The sequence below is a fragment of the Carassius gibelio genome, chromosome B14 (genome assembly GCF_023724105.1).
Source record: "Carassius gibelio isolate Cgi1373 ecotype wild population from Czech Republic chromosome B14, carGib1.2-hapl.c, whole genome shotgun sequence".
Classification (NCBI taxonomy): domain Eukaryota; kingdom Metazoa; phylum Chordata; class Actinopteri; order Cypriniformes; family Cyprinidae; genus Carassius; species Carassius gibelio.
In genome coordinates, this window is record NC_068409.1 from 20,538,007 (window position 1) to 20,560,304 (window position 22,298).

Below are 22,298 nucleotides of genomic sequence, written 5' to 3' on the forward strand. Positions count from 1 at the left end.
GGATGAAGAAATGACAGAGGGCATGACACAGATTGGCATGCCCTCGTTGTGACACAAAAGAATAATTCAAGCATTCATGTCATCAACAGCTGCTTTAGAGATAAAACATATTTCTGTTAAAGCCAGAGCTCTGTCCGTCAAGCCAACACAAATTGCATATCCACACTGGGGTTCAAACGTACGTATTTGGGTTTTGGGGTGTACTTTAGCAGCTGTTTTCATCGCAAAATATAATATCAGTGTAATATTCTTCCAATTGAAGTGAAAATGTTGGTTAAATTAAACAATGAGGTTAAATTAGTTAATTCTAAGCTCAAATTAGTGTTTGAATCCCTCAGACTTTTGAACCTCTACTGTGTGTTATTTATAGGGACATCGTCTTTATCCATATGGTCCCTGCATTTTAGCTGCACATTATTTTTAGTCATGTCTTCTAGGATAGCAATAAACCTAATGAAGTATGACAAATGTCTCGCTTTCCCTGTACATATGCTACACAGATCATTTCTGCAGTGACAGAAGCGGTGAGCTCCTAATGGGATGAAGCACTGTAATGCTGCACAGTGCCAAAAGAGGTCATGTGTGTGCTTTGCCAGTAATACTCACTTATGAGCATATGTAATGATTGACTATGTGCATATACTGACACACTAGTGCCTATATTCCTTCACATACAAATGTGTTATTTTAAAGATGACATATCTTGGAATTCAAATTTGATTGAAAATAGCTGGGTGTCCTAACCATTATAATTTTTTCCCCAGTGTAAATCAAAACTTGTTTGTGCCAACAGGCAACTAGTAACTGAACATATAATGAACCTACTGGTCTCTATTTGTGCTGCATCACACTAGGTAGCCCCACACACAACTGAACCTCATTGGCCCAAATTGCTTACTGTAAGTTAAACGTCAGATTGTGTGATGCAGTTTGCATCCATTGTGGACATCTCTCATCCCTGTGAGCTTGTTACATTGTGCTTGGTAAAGATACAGTCAGAGAGACGTCATGAAAAATAAAATTGTCTGTTTATGGTGTATAAAAATATAAGAGGACTGCAGGGGAATAAGTAATAATAATAATAAAAAAGCCTACCTTAGTAGAGTCTACTGGATCATTTTGACCTGCTTTAATTGTGTGTGTGTGTGTGTGTGTGCTCTTGTTTTTGTGACATATCAGGACACAACTCTGTATAATGACATGGGTATGACACAGGTATTACAAGGAGAGGGTGACTTATGAGGACATAACCCATGTCCCCATTTTTCAGAACGCTTATAAATCATACAGAATTAGTTTTTTTTTTTTTGTTGAGAAAGTAAAAATGCACAAAGTTTCCTGTGAGGGTTAGGGTAAGGTGTAGGGTTGGTGAAGGGCGATAGAATATACAGTTTGTACAGAATAAAAAACCATTACGCCTATGGGATGTCTCCACTTTTCACAAAAAAAAAAAAAAAAAACGTGTGTGTGTGTGTGTGTTTGTGTGTGTGTGCAGATGAAATAGATGAATAGAGGAAAATGAAATGACTAAGGTCCCGTCCGATTAGTAGATTCTAATTTGGCTCTCTGAGAGCAGGAATTCAAAGAGGAAGAGAAGAGTCCATCTGTCACAAATAATGAACACTCTCCATACACATTAAACCAGGAAATGACTATATAATGGCACTCGGTGGACTGAGGCACTATTTATGACAAACGTCCATCTTGTCAATTAGCCAGCACAGACACACACATGCACACACTCACACACGCAAATGGCATCTTCATGCCAGGTATCTCTTAGATGGACACGGAGTGGAGGAATGAGACTCAATTGGCTGCTATAGAGCTGAGGGAGGTTATTTCAGTATGGCATTTAACATTTATTTTTATTTTAATTGTTATTTTCAAATGTACTTTTCATTTCAGTTTAATGTTTATCAGTTTCAGTAGTGGTTTTTGTTGGATGCAGTATTGTTTTAATGCCCTTTTAATTTCAGTTAAACTAATTACAAAAAAATCCAATCAGGAATCGACATACAGTAACATTAACAAAGTACTTGACAATGTTTGCAGTGTTTCTGTCACTTGTTGCTTTTCCGGCTCAGATGATGGAAAACATGATAGCGTTGCATCTTGACAAAACCGCCGCAGTTCAGCAGTGTTAAAGACATCTTCTAATTGGCTAAATCTGCTGAGTGAACTTCTCCCACACAGACAAAACAGGTCAGGGCCGGGTTTCCCGATAACGATTGATCTTAGTGCTCATTTTACGATCGTTCATTATTGTTTCACGTGCGTTTCCCAAAAATGCACTCAAAGCAATTGCACGTAGTTGTGCTTTAAGTGCTACTTAGAAGTCGCTATCCGTTTGTCAAGTGCTGAAATGTCACCTTATAGAATGGCTCGTAATTGAAGTGCACGATTGTTTATTGAAATGTTAACCTAAGGCTGCATTACAGAGAGACAACTTGGATATAATAAATGTAATACAATATTAAACTTTACATAATAATATATAATATACTTTATATATATACACACACACAGAGAGAGAGAGAGATTTCCGGGTCCAATACAAAGCTGGTTTTCATGCACGGCAGCAAGTCATTGACAGACCCACTCCCCAGTCTTTTCTTTCTTTCTTTTAATTAATTAATTCAATTTAATTCAAGGTTATTTGTATAGCGCTTTTTACGATACAAATCATTGCAAAGCAACTTTACAGAAAATTAATTTTCTACAATATTTAGTAGTAGCTTATAAGTGGTGATCAGTTTATGTGCAAATGACAGGAATGTTCTGAAAATTTTATACAAGACATAGTCAACCAGTCGATGAACACTATTAACAGCAATTATAATGTGATTGCATAGTAAGTAGCAATGTTTGTTAGTTCTGTATGTTGTTTCAGGGTTAGAAGCATCTGGGGTCCTCTGAGGGGTCAGCATCATCTCTTCTCAGGTGTTCTGGATCCAGACCGGAGCTTGTGTAAACCCGTGGCAAAACAGAGAAACAAATAGAGACATCATTAGCATAGCTGCTGTTCCAACAAAATAAAATTAATTAGTTTAACCCAAGCTAAAGAATAATAATGTGCATTTGGTCAGATACAACTGCAGTCACAAATTATGAGACACATTATTCGAATGCTTTTAGTCTAGATTTAAACAGAGAGAGTGTGTCTGGAACCCCGAACATTATCAGGAAGGCTATTCCAGAGTTTAGGAGCCAAATGCTAAAAAGCACTGTATACACTTTGTATACACATTAAGATGTGTACTGTATTTAAAAAAAAAAAAAAACTCTGTCCTTTTTAATTGTTTAATTTATAAGTTAATAAAAAATGACAAATAAGAAAACAAGAAATAAAGTGTATAATAAAGCACGATCAAATCCTTATATTATAATCACATTGCACTTGAATAAAGTTAAATGTGCAATCTGACGATTGTCTTGCAGGTGACTGCATAAATCTGTCTTCTTATGATGCACTTAGGGCTTTACGATTATTCCAGAACACTTGTGGATCTACGATGATTTTCAAGTGCTACTTAAGTTCCGATGCTTTTGAGAAACCGTAATATTAAGATCAGTCATATGATCGTTTTTACCAACTTCTTAGGCTTACTAAGCTTTTGGGAAACACAGCCCTTACATATCAGTATAGCTCATTTACTTGAGATTTATTTTAGTCTTTCATTTATTTTGCTTTAATTATTCCTGTTTATGAAAATGTATTTTGAGAACAAATCCACTTTTATCTTAGCTTCTGAAGTCTGCCATCTTTACACTTGTGAGAAAAAGTACACGTTAGCGTACTTTTGAAAAGAGAACAAAAATAATACAAGTTCAAACTGAATGCAATGTTTTTGCACACTTAACTCCATGTTAATTGCAATCAAATGAAAATGCATTTATATATATATATATATATATATATATATATATGTATATATATGCATTTAGTTGGACTTAAGAGTGCTTTTAACCCACTTGAGTAGTATTTTTTTTTGTTCAATGTTGTTGCATACTGTCTTTTAAAAAATGTACTTTTAAGATTTCAAGCACACTACACCATATGCACATTCAGTACAATTAAGCACATGTTTTTTCACAAGGGAATGCCGTGAAAGAGAGTACAAGACAGACAGATAGGAAAGGACTGAAGATGTGAAGCAGGTCTTCAGAAAAAAGCAGGAGGATGAGCAGTTTGCAGTTGTTATGGTCCTCTAAGTGGCAGCTAATGAGATCAGACCGATATCTTTGGGATGTTGAGTGGCAGTGCTTCTATTAAAACTCTCTGCATCACTCCATCCAAGCCTCTCTTCTCTGTCCTCCATCCATCACACACTTCTTTCAGGAATGGACTTGAGCGTAGGTACAAGGAATTTCAAATAAAGTGTACAAAGAGAAGCTGTAGCACTGTGGTACGTTGTAGTGCATTAAGGGTAATCTTCATGAATAAGAACGGCTCTTGAGGGGTGTACTCAGAAGCTGGTGTTGTTGAGAGCGTCACGGTGTGTGTTTGAGTGAGTGTGTAAGATTACGGTGTGTTCTATTTTGTGCTTCTGAAGATCTTGCTGAAAGAATTTTGTAGATGAATGCATGAGATCTTTATGGCTCAGCTGAGTATGTTTTTTTATATTTATATATTATTTTTATTTATTTATATTATTATGTTGTTTTCCAGAAAGAAAAAAATAATAATAATTCAAACATTGTATCTAGATACATTAATTAAAGCGTGTTATATTTTGCACAATTTTATATGAAAATTTCAATCATTAAAATTAAACACAGAAAATTATTTATTGCTTTACAATTAACCATACAAATCAAATGTTTAAATATTTAATAACATAGTCAGATATCATATAATGGTAATACATTAATTATATGTTTAAGTGCTCTGAAATAATAGTATCTCAGAAGAACATGCTGTTTGAAATGATTGGTTAAAAATGTTTATTTTTATTTTTATTATTATTATTGAATCAGAAATAATATGTACTGTCGTCCTTGCAGTGTTTGAGCCAGTGAGTAAAAAAATCAACAAGTATTTGCACTATATGTGCAGCAGAGCAGGTGCATATTTGAATGGGTATCAGTGAGTTTTATTTGCTCCGGTTTTAGATGCCAAGCAGAAGGACATTAAGAGACAGATGTCTGTGGTCTCTCTGTGTCTGTCTGGTAAAAGAGCAGTGATCAGGGGAATGTGATTCATCCTAGAGGGGGACCTTCAGAAACATTCTATACCCATATTCAGAACGCCAGCTTGGGTTATTCAGAGGAAATGCCAGCTTTTCTAAGACACGTTTCCACTGTGAAGAACCCTTTGGACTCTTCAAATGATGTTTGACACAGTGAACCGATTTCATACCTCACTCAATTTCAAAGCACTTCGAGAAATTACATGTGTTTGAAGATGAGCATCAGCAATGATGGCAACGCTCTCTGTATTGCGCACATAACAATGCAAAAATTTTAAGCTGAAGTCGGAAAGCAAGCGATAAACCATTGAATAACATTTGGCCAGATAAAAGGTGGCAGGCCTGTGGAGATGAGAGCTCCTGCTGTACAAGTGCTTTTGTAAACACTTTAATATTTCATGAGATCCAACCAAAATCTTTCCTCTCATTGATTTGGTTCGTGGCTCAAACCTTTTCTTAATACGTCTTCCCTCTCATCAGATCGTTTCAAACAAGGAAGGGAAGCATCTGTGGGATCTTTTAAATATTGGAATACGTTTTCATGCCTTTCGTTAATGATTTGGTTCCAGTGTTGGAGCTATTGATTGCCAAGCTAAAAGATATACATAATTTAAAGTCGGCATGAAATCCAAATGTACTTTTTTTTTTTTTTTTGATGCACACTCCTGGATTTATTATTCCAAGTTTGGCAAAAGTTTGGCATCTTTCATCAAAATACAAAAACTTGTGAGCTGTTCACAGAGGATGCGTATACGTTCTTCTTTTTGATTATCTAAAGGAGTCATACTATTCTTTTCCACTTGTTCAAATTTAGTTAGTTTAATGTTGTGGTTTAAAACTTTGCAGATCATTCCTTATGCTCAAAGCTTGAAGTCTACTCTTTACCCAATCAGAGCAGGGGTTTCATTGAAATAGGAACTTGACACAGACCGGGAAGAAAGGTGCTGCAGTAATGTAAAATATTTTCAAAATAATCTGGTTTTGAATCAAGCATTAAAAACCTATTCTAGGTTGTTGTTTTTTTACCCCAAAACCTAAATCGAGACTTTGAAGCCTTTGCATGCTTGGTAGTAAAAGTAGATATTTTATATTTAATGTTTGTTTTATTCAACTTAACTAAATGTGAGCTACAGGATGGCACATTTTCCCACATGGCGCCATTATAGTTTGAAACAGCCACTTTTCACAATCCACTCAATTCTTCTGTAATTTCTAAAGTTTTACTCTGTTGAATATCCAATTTGACTCTCAGACACTCAGTCTACATTTCATAAAACTATGCTACAGTTTACAAATACAAAATTGCCTAACAAATCAAGCTAACAAATTGAAATTGACCATTTGAACAAATTGTTTCACTAAAATAACATCCCAGCATCAAGCGAGCACATTTATGGAGTGTTTTCTTATTGCTTCAGCTCATTTGTGCTCAATGCAATAGCATAAAAGCAATGATGTAACATTTTGTCACACTACACCACTGTCAAGGTCCTGACAATGTTTCTAAATTAATCGCAGCGCTGCTTTTAGATGTTTGCTCCCCAGCACCGTTTGATTTATGCACATGCGGTGAAGGTATTGCTTTTGCAGTTTGCAGCATCAACCTTGAAAATGCCTCTCAGAAAGATGTTTGCAGGTGCTGATGGTGTTACAGACTGTTAGTAATCCTTCATGAGAGTGGAGCCAGTGTTTTGAACTGATTGAAGATGGACAGATAGCATTCTGTGTGGCCTGATGAAAGAACAACACAAAGAAAGAAGCTTCACCAGTGTATCGACAAAACGCCAACGTTCAACACAAAGCTTCGGGACAAATGAATTGAAACAGAGGGCTGCCATTTTAAACAAGCTCTGCCATTTTAAAGAGATCTCACATACGGTTTCATCTCTTAAAACTTAAAATCTTTCTTTCTTTCTTTCTTTCTTTCTTTCTAACACTACAACTTTCAGCTCATTTTTTATGATAATGCTTATCTTCAAATACACATACTTTTCTCTCTCTCTCTGTCTCGCTCAAGCAGCCGTCTCTCTCTCTCTCTCTCTCTCTTTCTTTCTCCCGTAGCAGAAAGACATCTCGCATTCATTATCCCTTGGCCTTGGCTCGTGCTGCTGTCCTCCCTTCTGCACTGCTCAATTACTCTGTCTTCCTGGAGTGTGTGGTGGTGTCAGGCTACTGTAATGACTTTCTGATTATCTGTCTGTCCATGATGAATGAGATGGAAATGTACCTCTGTGGCCAAAAAGGTCTTTGGATCCGTGCCAAGTGGGTACGTTGAGGGGCTTTGGGCACGAGCTGACCGACAAACCTTTACCATAAATAAAACTCCACTGACTTGAGCAGTTTGCCTCATGTACCACCATTTCGAACAGTTCGTCCGGTTGCAGTATTGCAATAGCTAAAGCACCAAGCCATAACCTGAGATAGAAAAAAAACAGATGTTAACTAGACATAATAAATAATATATATTACGTAAATAAAAACTTCTATATTGGATGCGATTAATTGCGATTGTTTGACAGCACTAATTATAATGCTTATAAATTATATTGTAATGGTTAATACTAGAAGGCTGCAAGCCATTCTTTTATATTTAGTTATTATTTAAACTACATTTAATAAAATGTGTGTTAGTGCATTCAATATAAATATAACTTTTTCCTGCTGTTATTGCTATCGACTAGTAAAATAGCTTTACTCTGGAGTCAAGTCACCTTTATTTATATAGCGCTTTAAACAAAATACATTGTGTCAAAGCAACCGAGCAACATTCATTAGGAAAACTGTCAATAATGCAAGTTAAAGGCAGTTCATCATTGAATTCAGTGATGTCATCTCTGTTCAATTTAAATAGTGTCTGTGCATTCAGTAAGGGCTGAAGGGGAAGTGTCACTGACCCTGTTGTAAATGACATTGACATTAGATGGTTAACCAGAGTGACAGTAATAGGCTACCTGGTCAGGTCTGGATACCTGAGAGACAAGTCAAGTCGAGTCTCAGTCATCTCAAAACCCGGACCTCCATCGGTCCCTTTCTCTCCTGCTTTTATCCCGCCTCTCTTCACTCCCTCCCTCTCTGTGTTTGAGCTTCTTGTTCAACCTCTGATGCCTTTCTTGTTGCCCATTTACTCCTGTGGCTGCCCAATGTGGACACAGTAATGACATTCTGATTGTCTGTCTGCAAATGAGAATGAAATGGGTGTCTGAAGAAATTGCCATGTGTAGAGCCATCAGTTGTAAATTGGGGATGGGAGGGGGGGGGTGCTTCAGTGCCTCGTCTGACAAATGCTTAAAGAAGGAAACATTCTGGTGCTGTGAATGCATGAAATTACACTCCAGGATTTTAATTGACCCCATTCAAGGCATCAATTAAAAATGAAACAATGCAGTAGAAAGCCTGTGCACCTTCCAACAATTTCACTGAAATAAAGAGTCCCTGTACCTATTTCTGTATTGTGTTCTTTCAAAGCTGGTCTATAGCACTTCAATCCTCTCTCTATTCTCTGTCCTATTGCCTGACCAGTGGCCTAATGTTCAAAACTCTTCTTACAGCTGAATAAGTCTGAGCCTGTCTTCTTATAATGTGGATATTTCGCTTTAAACTCAATCCAAGCGTTAAGATGAAAAGTCCCACGTAGCCTTTAACATAAAAGATTGCACACATTTGCTACTTCAGAGAGAAAGTACATGAAACATTTACTGTGCTTGTCTATGCACGACGAAGCAAGCTCCATGTGACAAACTGGTAGTTTAATGAAAAATAAATGTTTGCTTAAATCATGCTTTGTGATTTCTTCCTTATTCGTCTAATAAATGTGGGCCTTTCGGCTTTGAACTCTCCAAAATAGACAGAAGAAAATATTTACATTGTGCACTGTTTTATAGACCTATTTTCACTATAGAAAACCGCTACGTAATATGTGATGTTGTATATTATGATAAATGTTGTGTGTGTATAAGTGTTACCTTCGTTTTAAATGTGTAAATGAGAATCAGCATCTCAACTACAACAATCAGCCTCTAATCAGCTCTGATACTTGTGCGCTCCACTTGTATTTAATAGAATTTTAACATTCAAATCAATCACTTTAATTAATATTTTTAGGCATTAATGCTCTCAAAGTTTAACAGATGTAATTGTCAGAGAAGGACTCAAATCCCCATTGGTTTTAATTGCTATTTTATTAATTCTGGCTGGGCGAAAGGCTGACACATTTGAACAGTACATTAGACAGAGAGAGGTCATTTGGCTGTGTCTGCCAGTACATCAAATCCTGACAATAGTTGCCTGGAATGATTTCACTGTATTTAAACCTTACCACATATTGATGAAGAATACAGCATATACACACACCTGTATGTTGCCAGTGATGTTATAACAACCTGCTATTTTAAACATGTATTATTATTATATCATTATCGTTACCTCTAAAAATGTTGAAAGTAATATTTTAATTCAACAAAATGTACATCGGTGATATAACAGTATATGTTATGATATGGTAGTACAATGATAGTTTAATATATAAAAACTGTAGTAGGGAATGATAATCATGCCATATGATGTAATGTTTACATGGTATTCCTAGAATGTCATGTCGTTGTCATCTTACAAGTGTATGTGTGTGTTTATCTGTGTGTTTGCAATGTGTAGGCGGGCACACGCTTTGCCCTGTTATGGAGGGTTGAAGGAACAGTGATCCATGGTGGACCCAGGCGATAGGGCCATATGGTGTGGCATGTTGTGTCATTAGTGTAGAAACTTGAAGGGGACACCAGTGTCTTAATTATCGCCAGACAGCCGGCAACACTCAAACCTGCAGAGAGCAAAACCTCTGAATGCTCACAAATGCCCGCACAGGCATTAATGCATGGCGAAGCTATAAAAATGCTAAGTACTTTCTATCTGATATATTTGATTTAATAGTGTGAATTTAATTAGTTTTGTAAATAAGGGCTGGCAAGCAAGGTTTTTAATTCACCTCACTTATACTCATTCTCCTAATCTTTTGGGAGCTTTCACACTTAAATCCTGATTTATAACTGCATAATTCAGGTAGCCTCTTTCCAGTTTCAGAGCTATTATTCTCTATATGGATTTGTTTGCTGTATTTCTAATGGATTGTGTTGAAATCTCACATGTAGCTTAAAAGTAATTTATTTATTCTTCTTTTTTTGTGCCGTTTAACATTGTTACTCACTTTGCTTGAACATCTTGTATTGCATTAAATTCACATTATTTTTGTATGTTTTCCATCTTTGATTCTTAGATCATGTGGAAGTTTTGGAAAGACGTGAGAATGCTACAGAACCTGTCACACACCACTCATTAAACACTCAATTAGATCTGTGCTGCAACACTACACCTGTAAACTGGTGAGTAATTTATCATACTTCTGTTCATTCATTTGATAAAAATCCTTATATACAATGCATATAGCTTTTGGTTTTATGCTGCAATATTTAAAATTCAACATTGAAAAGTACACACACACACACACACACACACACACATTCACACTCAGGTGGATTTCTGCAGTAGCAGGGAATATGGTCACTCCAACTAGTCACATTGGCAGGTTGAACAGTAGGGTGGCCCTTATCGGGGGTAATTTATTATTATATTTTTTTTTTTTTTGTAAATGTAAACCTCTTACCCCCTTATTTGTCATTTAGGGCAGTGGTTCTCAAACCTGTAAATTTTCTATGTCTCCCTCATCTGTCACACCTGATTCAACTCATCAGCGGAGACCTGAATTGGGTGTGTCAGATTCAGGGAGACATAGAAAATGTACAATGCTGGGGCTACTTCATGAAGAGCTATAAAAACCACTGATGTAAAAAAAGATATGTTACTGAAAAGGTAATTCAAGAGCTGTTTGGTGAAATTAGCAAAGTTTTTGTTCACTGATCAAATATTAAATATTTCTGATTAGCCCGAATTCTGAGTATGGGTTACCATACTTGGCAACATGACACAACAATGGCAGAACACTCTAACTCCACTACGAGTGTTTGTTCCTAGGTCCATGAGCTGGAAATCAAACTCAGGACACCTGAAGCGCAACAGCACTACAGGTCAGCGCAGTGGCCACAAGGCTATCAAACCCAATGTAATTAAACATTTTAAAGGGGTCATATGACGTTGCTAAAAAGAGCATTATTTGGTGTAATGCAATGTCTGTATGTGGTTTAAGGTTCAAAAAGCCAATTTTTTCCCATATACTGTGCATTATCGTTTCTCCTCTATGTCTCGCCTTTCTGAAACTAGTCCATTTTTACAAAGCTCATCGTTCTGAAAAGCAAGGTGTATGCTGATTGGCCAGCTATTTAGTGCATTGTGAATGGACGAATATCTCAATTGTGTGATGGAAATGTTACACCCTTACCCTACTGTGATGCCATGTACTTAAATATGAAAACGTACTTAAAGGCTGTGAGTCAGAAGCACCAGACTGTCCTTGGAATTGCCCCACTTTATAGTAGCAGCCTTTGAGCACAGATGGGATTGTAGGCTACTCTCCCAGGATCAGGAAACCTGTAAAATGCCTTGCACACACATAAATATTTGGTTTGAACTGTTCTTGAATAGTGTTGTAAATACAACCTAACCACTTTTTTCTAGTTGTGTCTACTTTTGGAATGCCAAACAAAGTAGTTTCGCTTTCACAATGAAACACAGCATGTCCACAACATGGTGGCGGCGGCAGCAACAATACTACAGTGAGAATCAAAGTTAAGACTTCTTTTTTTGCATGAACCTTTGGGCAGCATTATGCAAATCTTCCCAGATAGTGATGTAGACATGTGGGGGTGTGTTTAAACAAGGCTTTTTTAAGATGGCGTGGACGAATCTTAAATTTTATAAAGAATATCTCTTTTGGTTTGAAAATTTAGTCTTTCCAACTTTAGGGAACTTATCTATACATTAACAGCTTGCAACACTCCAAAGAGAGATGAAAACTTGAAATTGAGTGGCTATTAATTTTGGAAAACCTCTTGCTAAAGTGAGTGGTGAGCAAAACATGTCAAGCCCTATATGTATGCGCGTGTGTGTGTATATAAACACTGCTGCTCAAAAGTTTGGGATCAATAGGATTTTTATTGTTTTTTAAAGAGTTTTCTTCTGCACATTAAGGATGTATTTATTTGATTAAAAAATGCAAAAATAAAAAAAATTGCCGCGGGCTGGGTGTCCACTCATGACTGCACCCCAGCCAGTGAGGGACGCGTCTGTTGCTAGCGTTTGCGCGGCGACTAGGAACTCCTTGGTAGTGCGGAGAGACAAATCAGCGGTTCTCCTGAGTTCCATAATATCCTCGTATTTTACCTGCTCGCGCTCATCTAGTTCCTTCAGCAGGTTGGCTGAACATCTGTAATGCCTGTAACATCATGCTGGTGTGCAGACACGCACCAGCCCAGAGGTCAATGCTGGAACCTTCAAAGACAATGCTGCACTGGGAGACAGTTAGCTCACGAGTGTTTATTCAACTTGTGGCATCTTCTTATAGCCATGCTTACTCATCCCTGCTACATTGCCGTAATGATCAGAAGCAGGAATGAAGAGGCGGCATGAAAAGGTCTTTGCCCATTATTTACACACTTCGATGTGCAAATCGGGGAAAAAGGCAGGCTCCGGAGAAAAGGTGGCGGCTTAGTTCGCAGAAAGTGCTAATCCAACTTGCTTTTCTGCGGTTCAGCCTTTTTCTCAGAGGGCCAATCAATGTGCAACTTGGCCACAGTACGAGTTACCACCTCCAGCAGCTCCTCATACTGGGGTGACTGAGGGGGCTAATCCTCATTGACGCCTACCACGTCAACCTCCTCGGAGGAAGACAGGTGAAGAGTTGAGCCCGCTCCCCGGGGGGGAAGTAGCGCTGAAGTGCACTTCCGATCCCTGAGAATGGGTACTGGATGGTGAGGAAGAAGATAGGGACTCGCCCGTCTCCAGTCCGCCAGATCCAACTGCGAACCCCAAAAGCGAGACCACTGCTCCACCTCGGCGGAAGCTGGACCAATGCCACGGGGAATGCTAGCGAAGGCTCCCTCTGCAAAGAGAGCCTTCCTAGAGTGGAGCTCGAGAGCTGACTCTGCATGCTCTGCTCCAAAGTAAACAATTCACAAACGGTGTGTATCCCCACGCAGGGAGGAACACACATCTTGAAATGCTGCATGCCCTCACCCTTTAGTTTGTGCTTAGTCTTTTAAATAGCTTTTGACATGTTAGGAGGGACAGCAACACTTAATAAGACTCACAAACGAACATGGTACAGACACACACAGAGCACTTGCTGAAAGACAAAAGGCTGTATGCCGGCTTTGCCGCACATGCTTTTAAGCTTCCTGGTCTCTGGCGTCACCGCCTATGATGTCTCGCCTATCCATTGGTCTGATTAAACACATGACTCAGAGCCAGTCACGCTGAAGGCGTCCCCAAAACGTTCTCCGATAAGTTCCTGAAGAGTACAAATCGTAATCAATACACCAACAAACCATGGTTATTACAATTTTCCTTTTATATATAACCATGGTTATTTTTGTAAGGGAACAGCTTATTAACAGCTACAGGGTAGTAAATAAATTAGGTATGGGGTAGGATTAAGGGATGCAGAATATGGTCAGAATATGTGCCTTAAAAGTATTAATAAACCGTTAGTTATATGCATGATAATATGCAACTAGTTAATCGTGAGACATGGTTTAATAATAGCCTTCTGTGTGCAGCAATGTGTATGACAAACAGAAGTTCTAATAAATTATATAATACAGTTTCAATTACTGTCGATGCATTTTAAACAGACATTGAATTCTACAATATACCAAAGAGTGCTTACGGAGAATGTGAAGCTAAACTAGATGGATAGATGGATAGATGGATAGATGCATGGATAGATGGATAGATGCAAGGATAGATGCATGGATAGCTACATGGATAGAGGACTGACATTGTGTTTATATTTGCTGGAATATGCTGTGTGAATGTTTGCTGTGGAGCTCTGCATGTCTGTAACAACTGGAGGCATGTTGCCTGTGGCTGCTAGAGGTTTTGGCTAAATTATGAATGTGTGGGAATGGAGTTTGTCTTTTTCTGAAAAATTCAGGAACAAGCAGAAGCAACTTTTGCAGGAACACACTGAAATATGCCAGTCAGCCAAATCATGACAACAAAAGCACCCTTTAGAATATAAATGTTTGAGATGCAATTTGCTCTTTACATTTTCTAAAGCACAGTACAGGAGCTTAGCAGATTTATTTTGCAATTGTCGTTGTTATTTAATTTATTTATTCTGCTAGTTTTGGTGAATAGCTGTTCTAATTTTACCTGTGCTGGTTTCCTTCACAACATGAAAAATGAAAACTGAGCAGATGTGAAGACTGGTAATTTGTTGAGTGTGTGTAGTATACCATAAAGGGAAGTTGGTTGTGTGGTGTAGGTTATGTGAAGATGGCATTTGTATGATCATATTATGGAACATTTAATACACAGACTTTGTTTCTCACAGTTCCCAAGGTCACTCCACTTAAAAAAAGAAGAAAAAAAGAAAGCAAGCAAGCGAGCACACAAAAGAGACAAATTAAACAGAATTATTTGGGTTGGTAAAAACAGCATTGTTTGCATAATTATTTTAAATCTAATGGTTTTCCAGAGCCAAAAATAGTTTTTTCCTTTTTATATATATATATAAAATTTATTTTGTGGCTAGATGAGCTATTTCATTCTATTCCTGGTTTAGTTATTCCTTTTCCTTTATTCCTTTCTGTATTTATTTAAGTACTGCCGAGTCCTTGATCATGAATCTCGAAAGTGAAAGTAAAATGAGAGCACTCAACCAAAAGTGGTTTCATTAGCGGCTCCCTGATGCTTGCAATTTATATACAGTCGCCTATAGTTACCCAACAATATAATTGTGAGAAAAATAAGTTTTTTTTTTTTTTTTTTAATCCTCCCATCTTGTAGGCTATTTATTCCCTTTTGGGTTTCCGTACACTGCAATGTCAGTTTAACATTGTGATGTCTGTCAGCCATCAGCGATGGACGATGGCATCATCTATCGGACAAACACTACTGGAGACACAATTTTCCATTCTGAAATTAGAGCTAATTCCATAGTACAATGAACACTTTTAATTCTCAAGTTTAATGATTTAGATTGTTTCTTGTGGCTCTTTAATCATTTCATCCTAATTTATATTATATAAAAAAAAAAATAATGTTATATTAAATTTCATTACAGCAGGAGCCTTTGAAAACTGTCTACAATGAATCATTGTTGAATCGGTCACCTTTCCCTCCATATACTCATGCTCTGCCGGTTTTATGTTTTGATGCAGTGATGTCATCAATTGTGTCACACGGATGTTTACTCTCCCAGCATCAGTTTTATTTCACAGATGCTTGTGTCTGTTGAGGTATGAATGTCTGTATTGAGTCTGATATAGCAGCTCCGTTAAACACGGACTGGGATCAGAAAATCAGTGTTTAGTCAGTCCCGCATCTTGTGCTCTATTACATCCCATCTCCCTCTTCTCTCAGCAAGTTGACCTGAAATCAGGGCTGCGGGTGAGGGCATCTCTCTGACACATGCTAGCACAGCTTCTAGTATAACACATAGGTACACAAACACATTGACAGTAAAGATATCCTGCGGCGACCTGAAACACTAGCTGAAATCAGACACCTACTCAGCTCCCTGCCAAACACAATGTTGTCAGCGTGTGTGCGCGCGTTTGTGCGATGCATCTACTTTTAAAAGCCCTTACCTAGGAAGAAAAGTATTGTACCTTAAAAAATCTAAAATGTATTTTTATGCACTCAAGGGTTGGTTTTGTTACTCGGTCATTTGAATCGTTCCTTCTATTCATTTTCCCACCACTTCCTCTTTCATTCCTGACATCGACAAATCCCTCCAAATCACATTTGGAGAAAAGACGTTCGCTTGCAAACATCATAAAGCATAAATGTCTCTGAGAAACGAAGACTTGTTTTCTAACCTTTTCTCCACTATGACAAAATTACTCTGGAAAATAAACTCCACTAGACAAACAAACAAAACCCTTGTGGCACAGCTGTCATAGAGCATCAGCGGAGGGGACGACTATTCCTGGAGCTCTTCAGGAAACAGTAGGAGCACTCGGGCCACTTGCAAGACATCCTGCTGGCGAAGGGGTCATCTCCTTATTCATTTCTATCCTTTAGCCTCATTCTTGCGGCTTCCTCCAGTTCATCTCATTCTGCTCTCAAACTGTGGGATCTATTACCACATGAAAGCGGAGAGGGAGGTGAAGGCCGGTTGGAGTGTCCTACTCTTCCTCTCTGTTTCCATGGAGATCATGTGCGGTGTGAGCATTGTCCAGTCTTCAGAGTTGATGGAGTGGTCTTGTTTCGGGATGCTTTCTTCCAACTTGATTACTTTGGAAAGCATCTCAAGGATGGATTCGTACTGTATAAGAAATACCAGCGGAGGAAGTTCTTAGAAGAAGAATTCTCCTTTTCATCCATTAAGTCAGTGTGCCGTCTGTACAGTCCCTGTAGGAAAGGGGATTGAGCCTCAGATTTAGAAAGTTAAACCTAAAACATATATTTTTACTTTGTGCGCTTGTGGTACTACAAACTCAAAGTTGGCCCTGACAACTTTACCAGTATTTTCTAATTGGTTGCAGGGCGTTTTGAATTTCAGCTAGTTCATTGCTTTGTAATGTACAGTAAGGGGTTGCTTACTGACCCAATTTCAAAAAAGCCCTCTATGGTCTCTTTGCCCTCATTGCACCACTTTTAATGGTGCATGCAAATGAGTTTTTCGTAATCTGCATTCAGCTATGTGTGCAATACGGTATGTAATGTGGTTGCACTGCTAATAATTATATGCTGAATAATGTACTGTACACTATATACTGTACTGCACTGCACTTAATGGATTTAAAATCTACATTTTGCACCCTCTTGACATTTTTTTTATTCTGATCTTGCAATGTGAAAGACAATAGACACTTCACTCTTCCTTTTTTTCTCATCCAGTATATTCAACATATACAGTTATTTATGGAATAATTTCACTTCGATTATTGTATTTCTCTTTTTTTACTCCAAAAATTAGGTTGTAAAAGGTGTTTTAACTTTTTCTTCATTTCTTTTCTATGTTTAGATCCTTTATTAAGGGGGTTGTAAAAAAATAAATAGCAAAAAAAAAAAAAAAAAAAAAAAAGTGATATTTTGGTATTGTTTACTATCATAGATTTTATTAATTTTATTGAATACTTTTTCAATACTCTGTGTATACATGTATTATTTTTTATTTATTTGTAATTGTTATGTGCTTGTCGCTTTATTTATTTAATATGTATTTTTTTTTTCAGTTTTATTGTAGTGTCAGTTCAGCAAGTAATTTTAATACTTCAATTTAAACTTTCAATTAGTTGCACAGGTAACATTTCTCTTTAATTTTTGTCTTTTATCTAACCTTTATGTTTTATTTTATGTCAGCTTAATTTTCATTGTGTTTTTAATTTAGTTTTGGTTACCCTTAACAACAGTCAAAAGAAAACAAAAAACAAAACAAAAACAAACAAATCCAGATTCCATCCTGATATAAAATGCGTATTAATTTCAGGTGTAATCAGGACTAATGATACTCTTGTCCCTAGATATAGGTGGTTGCTCTGATTTTGCAAGTCTAAGGCATTTCCTAACCATTTTATTGACTGCAAATTAAAAATCATAAGTGTAATTTATTTGAAAAGTAATAACACACCTCATTTTAATAGGCCGCTCTATATTCATTCATGTCTGTAGTTAAAATATATACGATTAGCTACATACCAAAGTCGTAAACTTTAGCTCACTTCCTGTCTCAGCAAGCACTCGAACATGAAGTTTCTGAGTTTGTACTTGTAAACTTTACTCACTGACACCTTAAATAGAAACTTTTCACTAGCAAACTCTTGTTACTTATCCCAACTTTCTCTTTCCTTGCTTGACCTCTAGCAGTGAGTTTGTTCAGATGGAGCTTCATGCAGCCAATCACATTACCAGCCAAGCAGGCTACCTCTGCCAGCCGGCCAATAGGAGCAATGAGGAGCAGGATGAGTTTTTAAGGCACCAAGGAATATCTGGCTGGAATCATTCAGGGAGGAAGCTGCAGTCCAAAGGTGCTTTCCTCTGACCTGTGGCTTTAAAATATTTTATGACATAGCGCAAAACTTCATTGGTAGTTTATACTTGGTTTCTACTTGGCTGCCAAAACAATACATTTGAGTTATAACAAGTCTCTGAAGAGCCTCTGCAGGAAATCAACCCCAACATAAATAATTATCTGATGAACTGAGCTTGTTAGAGATGAATAATGTAGAATGTATCACATCATTTACAGCTTTCGATAACTACAATGTAAATGTAAACTTTCACACTTGAACTTTCAGGCAGATACAGGTGACGGCAAGCTAACAACCTGGGAAGAATTTGATTCCCTCCGAGTATGTGTGTGTGTGTTGTTGTTGTTGTTGTTGTTGTTGTTTTTTCCAGACAGACTGAATTTAAATCACCTCTGTGTTTGAAACGGAAAAGAAAAAAAGACAGCGTGCAATTTGAAGTGCTAAATCTCAGTTTTGACTCTATCTAAATGCAGATGTCATTGAAATGTGAATTCCTGCAGACTGCACCGGTTATATCACCGCCTCACCAGCTGCCCCTCGCTGACCTAATCCGTCCTGACATTTCCCCCAAAAGCTGTCTGAAACCCCGACCGTGGACTCTTCCAGAACAGGTCTGTTCGTCTTCAAATGGCTGTCTTCCTTTCTCATAGTGTGCTATGAGGTCACTTCAATTTCCATCCTTCTCGAAATGTCACTATTGTTCCCTTGAATACTTGTTTTTAACGGCCCTTGTTTAGATTAAAGTTTTGGGCACCAACTATTCAATATCTATGCAAACCGTTAAAAGGAAAATGAAAACCTTGTCATATTTGATGTATCGCGCTGTAACATCTGTAATAAAGTGCAGCTCAGCCAACTGTAGTTAGACCGGCTGTTTATACAAACATCTGACATTTAGATGCTTTGTTATTGCGGATTCTGTTGAGGTCAGCGAAATGACAGAATAAATCACAGCCCACAGAGACAGGCAACATGTTTGGATGGGTGGAGGAATGAAGTAAAAAGTTAAATTTGGTTCCTGTAGGAAGCGAGGAGGAGAGGTCGATCTCTGACAGCATGCTTTCATTGAGTTGTCTGAGATATGTCAGAAATGGAGGTGTAGCTGAGTGCATCTGAGCGTTTGTTTGTTTTTTTGCAGTGTTTTTGGCTGTAAAACAGGAGCATCGAGGACTAATCTTCAGTGTAATTAGCTTCTATTGATCCCAGCGATTGGGCTGCATTCAAACCGCGTTAGTGTCCCCCAGCTCTTCACAGTTGAGGTGCTCCACCAATATCCTCTACTAATTAAAGTCAACGTGAAATAGCATTCACAGCCCATTGTAATTCAGTAATGTGAAATAAACAGGATGTGCAACAAGAATAAATGTATGGAGTGCATTGGTTTTATTCATCAGGATTCAACTGGATCATATAAATTGGGCGTACAAGAATCAAAGTTGCAGAGCATTATTGGCACCCAATTATGAAGAGATTTTTGATTTTTTTACACAAGAACCCTACTTTAAATGCATAGAACCTTGCTGTAAAGTTTTCAGATATCTGTATTAAAATATTAATAAGTTACTAATAATAATGGAATGGTTATCTAAAACTTATAGCCATTTCTGCTATATGTTTTATATCCATCATAAATGCCTCGTGCTCGTTTCGATGCCAGTCATATTAAAAATTGGCATATAATTCTGCTGCCATAATGACACGCCGAGGGGTTTCAAACTGAACCTGTCTGTTCCAATCTACACCTCCCGAGCCTCGTCAAACAGAAAATTAAGATATTCCTCATCCCAAATCCCAATTTTAGAGACACAAGAGATGATTTGGAAAGCAGATCAAATCACCAGGAGAAAGATGACGATTGAGGTTTTTCTAATCGCCAGCAACAAACCTGACTAAATGATTCGCTATTCTCTCTGATTGTGCTGATGTTCCGGGTGCTTCAGTCTCATTAGTGCAGATGATATGCATCTTACATTCTTCATATTGTCAGATGAATAAATTGTCTCCCGATTGGAGCAGAGACGTCCGACTTAAATGAGAAATTCAACGAATATTTCTTTCATTTCGCATATCATCTCATGGTTACTCAGGAAAAGCAGCTTCTCTCTCGCTCCTTTATCTCTCTCTCTTCTCAATTGGTAATCATAATAATGTAGCGGCCCATAATTATAATAGACCTGCTTGTCAGAGATACGGAACAGATTTCAAAGCTTAAATTATTCACAAGGCAACTGAACAAACGGAGTTTAAACAAAAAGAGAGGCTGTGATGGGGCTGAAAATTACGTTATGTTCACTCTCATTCATATTAGAATGCAGCGCTTTCCGGGATATTTTGGTTAGCTGAGCCCAAATGTTTTTACGCTCTTTTGAAGATTTACTTTTTATTTTTTATATGAAATATGATATCCTCAGTCCTGTTCTTTGTTTTACCATCTTTCAGCCTTGTTATTATCAAATTCAATGTATTTTTAGGTCTACATTGGCACAGCAGATAAACAAAGACTAAACTCTGATGAAACTCGATGCTGAGGATTGTTAGTTATAATTGACCGCGAATCGTTTCACATTCCTCTAAAACACACAACTTGTAAGTAATCTCTCTAAACCTGAGACCAATCTTCCCTCTAATGTTCTGTCCATTCCAGCCCGCTCTGGTTAGTGTTGTGTGCAATCTCATCTTGAATGAACTCGGTCTCGGTGTGTCCACAGAGCTGTTCAAACAGATTGAAGTAAAGGTCAACAAGACGAAGGAATAGCCACACAAAACAAGCCTTGGCAATTTGCTTCCCCTCTTATTTAGAGCCAAACTTTCATCAAAAAAAGAGAAAGTTTAATCGAAGTGAGAAAATGAAAGGCTTTTTTCCTTCTTTTTGAGATTCCTGGTAGAGGCACAGATAAAGGGGACAGCATTGGGTCTGCTTTCACTCTAACACACTTTGAGAAATGATTTATGTACGGCTTTGCTTTCACCCTAAGCAATATCTTTGCTCATTGTTGTCTCGCCAAGTAAAATTGTTAAAGATTTGTGTTTCATTTCGAGTTGAGAACTGGTTTATGTTTGTGAAACAATGACACACTTAGTGTGTGTATGTGTTTAGGAAGCCTGGCGGTGCGGTGCATGTCCTGAGTTTTGATTTGTACGTGTGTCAGCGCTTCTGATCTGGCTTGTCAGACATGTTTTACTCAAGCTCCCTCTACCCCTTCACCCAAGGGATATCCTAGTGACAGTGATCTTCTTCCTCTCTCAGTCCTCTTGCTTTCCATCACAAACTGTCATCCTCTTCTCTTTTCTATGGCTCTCAGATTTTCTCCTGCTGTTCTATGTCCACTTCATTGGCAGCTCTACCAGAGATACCACAGTTACACTTTTGCAAAGTTTTTATTTTTTATGGATTTTGTCAAAATGGGAATGAACTTATTTGAAAATGTTCTGTGCACATGAAGCCAACTAACAATAGTCTTCTGCTGGAATAACACATTTTTTAAAGTCCAGAATTTAAAGTAACGCTTTGTTTAAAGGACCAATTCTCACTATAAACTAGTACACATATTTCTAGCATTTTGGCTGTTTAAAGATAAAGTTATTTAGCAGTTTGTATACTGCCTGCTATTTTTAATTGACATTTAAATGATATAAATTATTTTTAAACAGCATGATATTTTGCTTGAACATGACCTCATTACAGTATAAAACATAAAACAAAATCTGTTCTGTTGCATGTTAGCACACATTTTAAATGAAGAATTATATTACTTCCTATTCATTTCACTCACTTGAAATAGCAAATCAAGTCATGTGAATTGCATTGCAGGATACAGTATTCCTAGGCTTCATTATCCCTGCAACCCTACAAGGAATTAGTGGTTTGGAGAATGGATGGATGGATACATACACTCTGTCAAATGATGCAGCCCATCTGGATATGACATGCATATGGAATATATTTATACTGTGAATAGTA

General features: G+C 37.5%; 1 protein-coding gene across 3 annotated transcripts in view; it reads left to right on the plus strand.

Annotated features, from left to right (window-relative positions):
- The window catches only part of tenm2a (teneurin transmembrane protein 2a), a 404,535-nt gene that overhangs the window by 38,096 nt on the left and 344,141 nt on the right, over window positions 1-22,298 (plus strand). For all 3 annotated transcript variants that reach the window (XM_052574348.1, XM_052574345.1, XM_052574349.1), the window contains one exon: window positions 10,459-10,564. The gene's annotated coding sequence lies outside the window, so the exon portion shown is untranslated. The remainder of the gene's footprint in view (window positions 1-10,458; window positions 10,565-22,298) is intronic.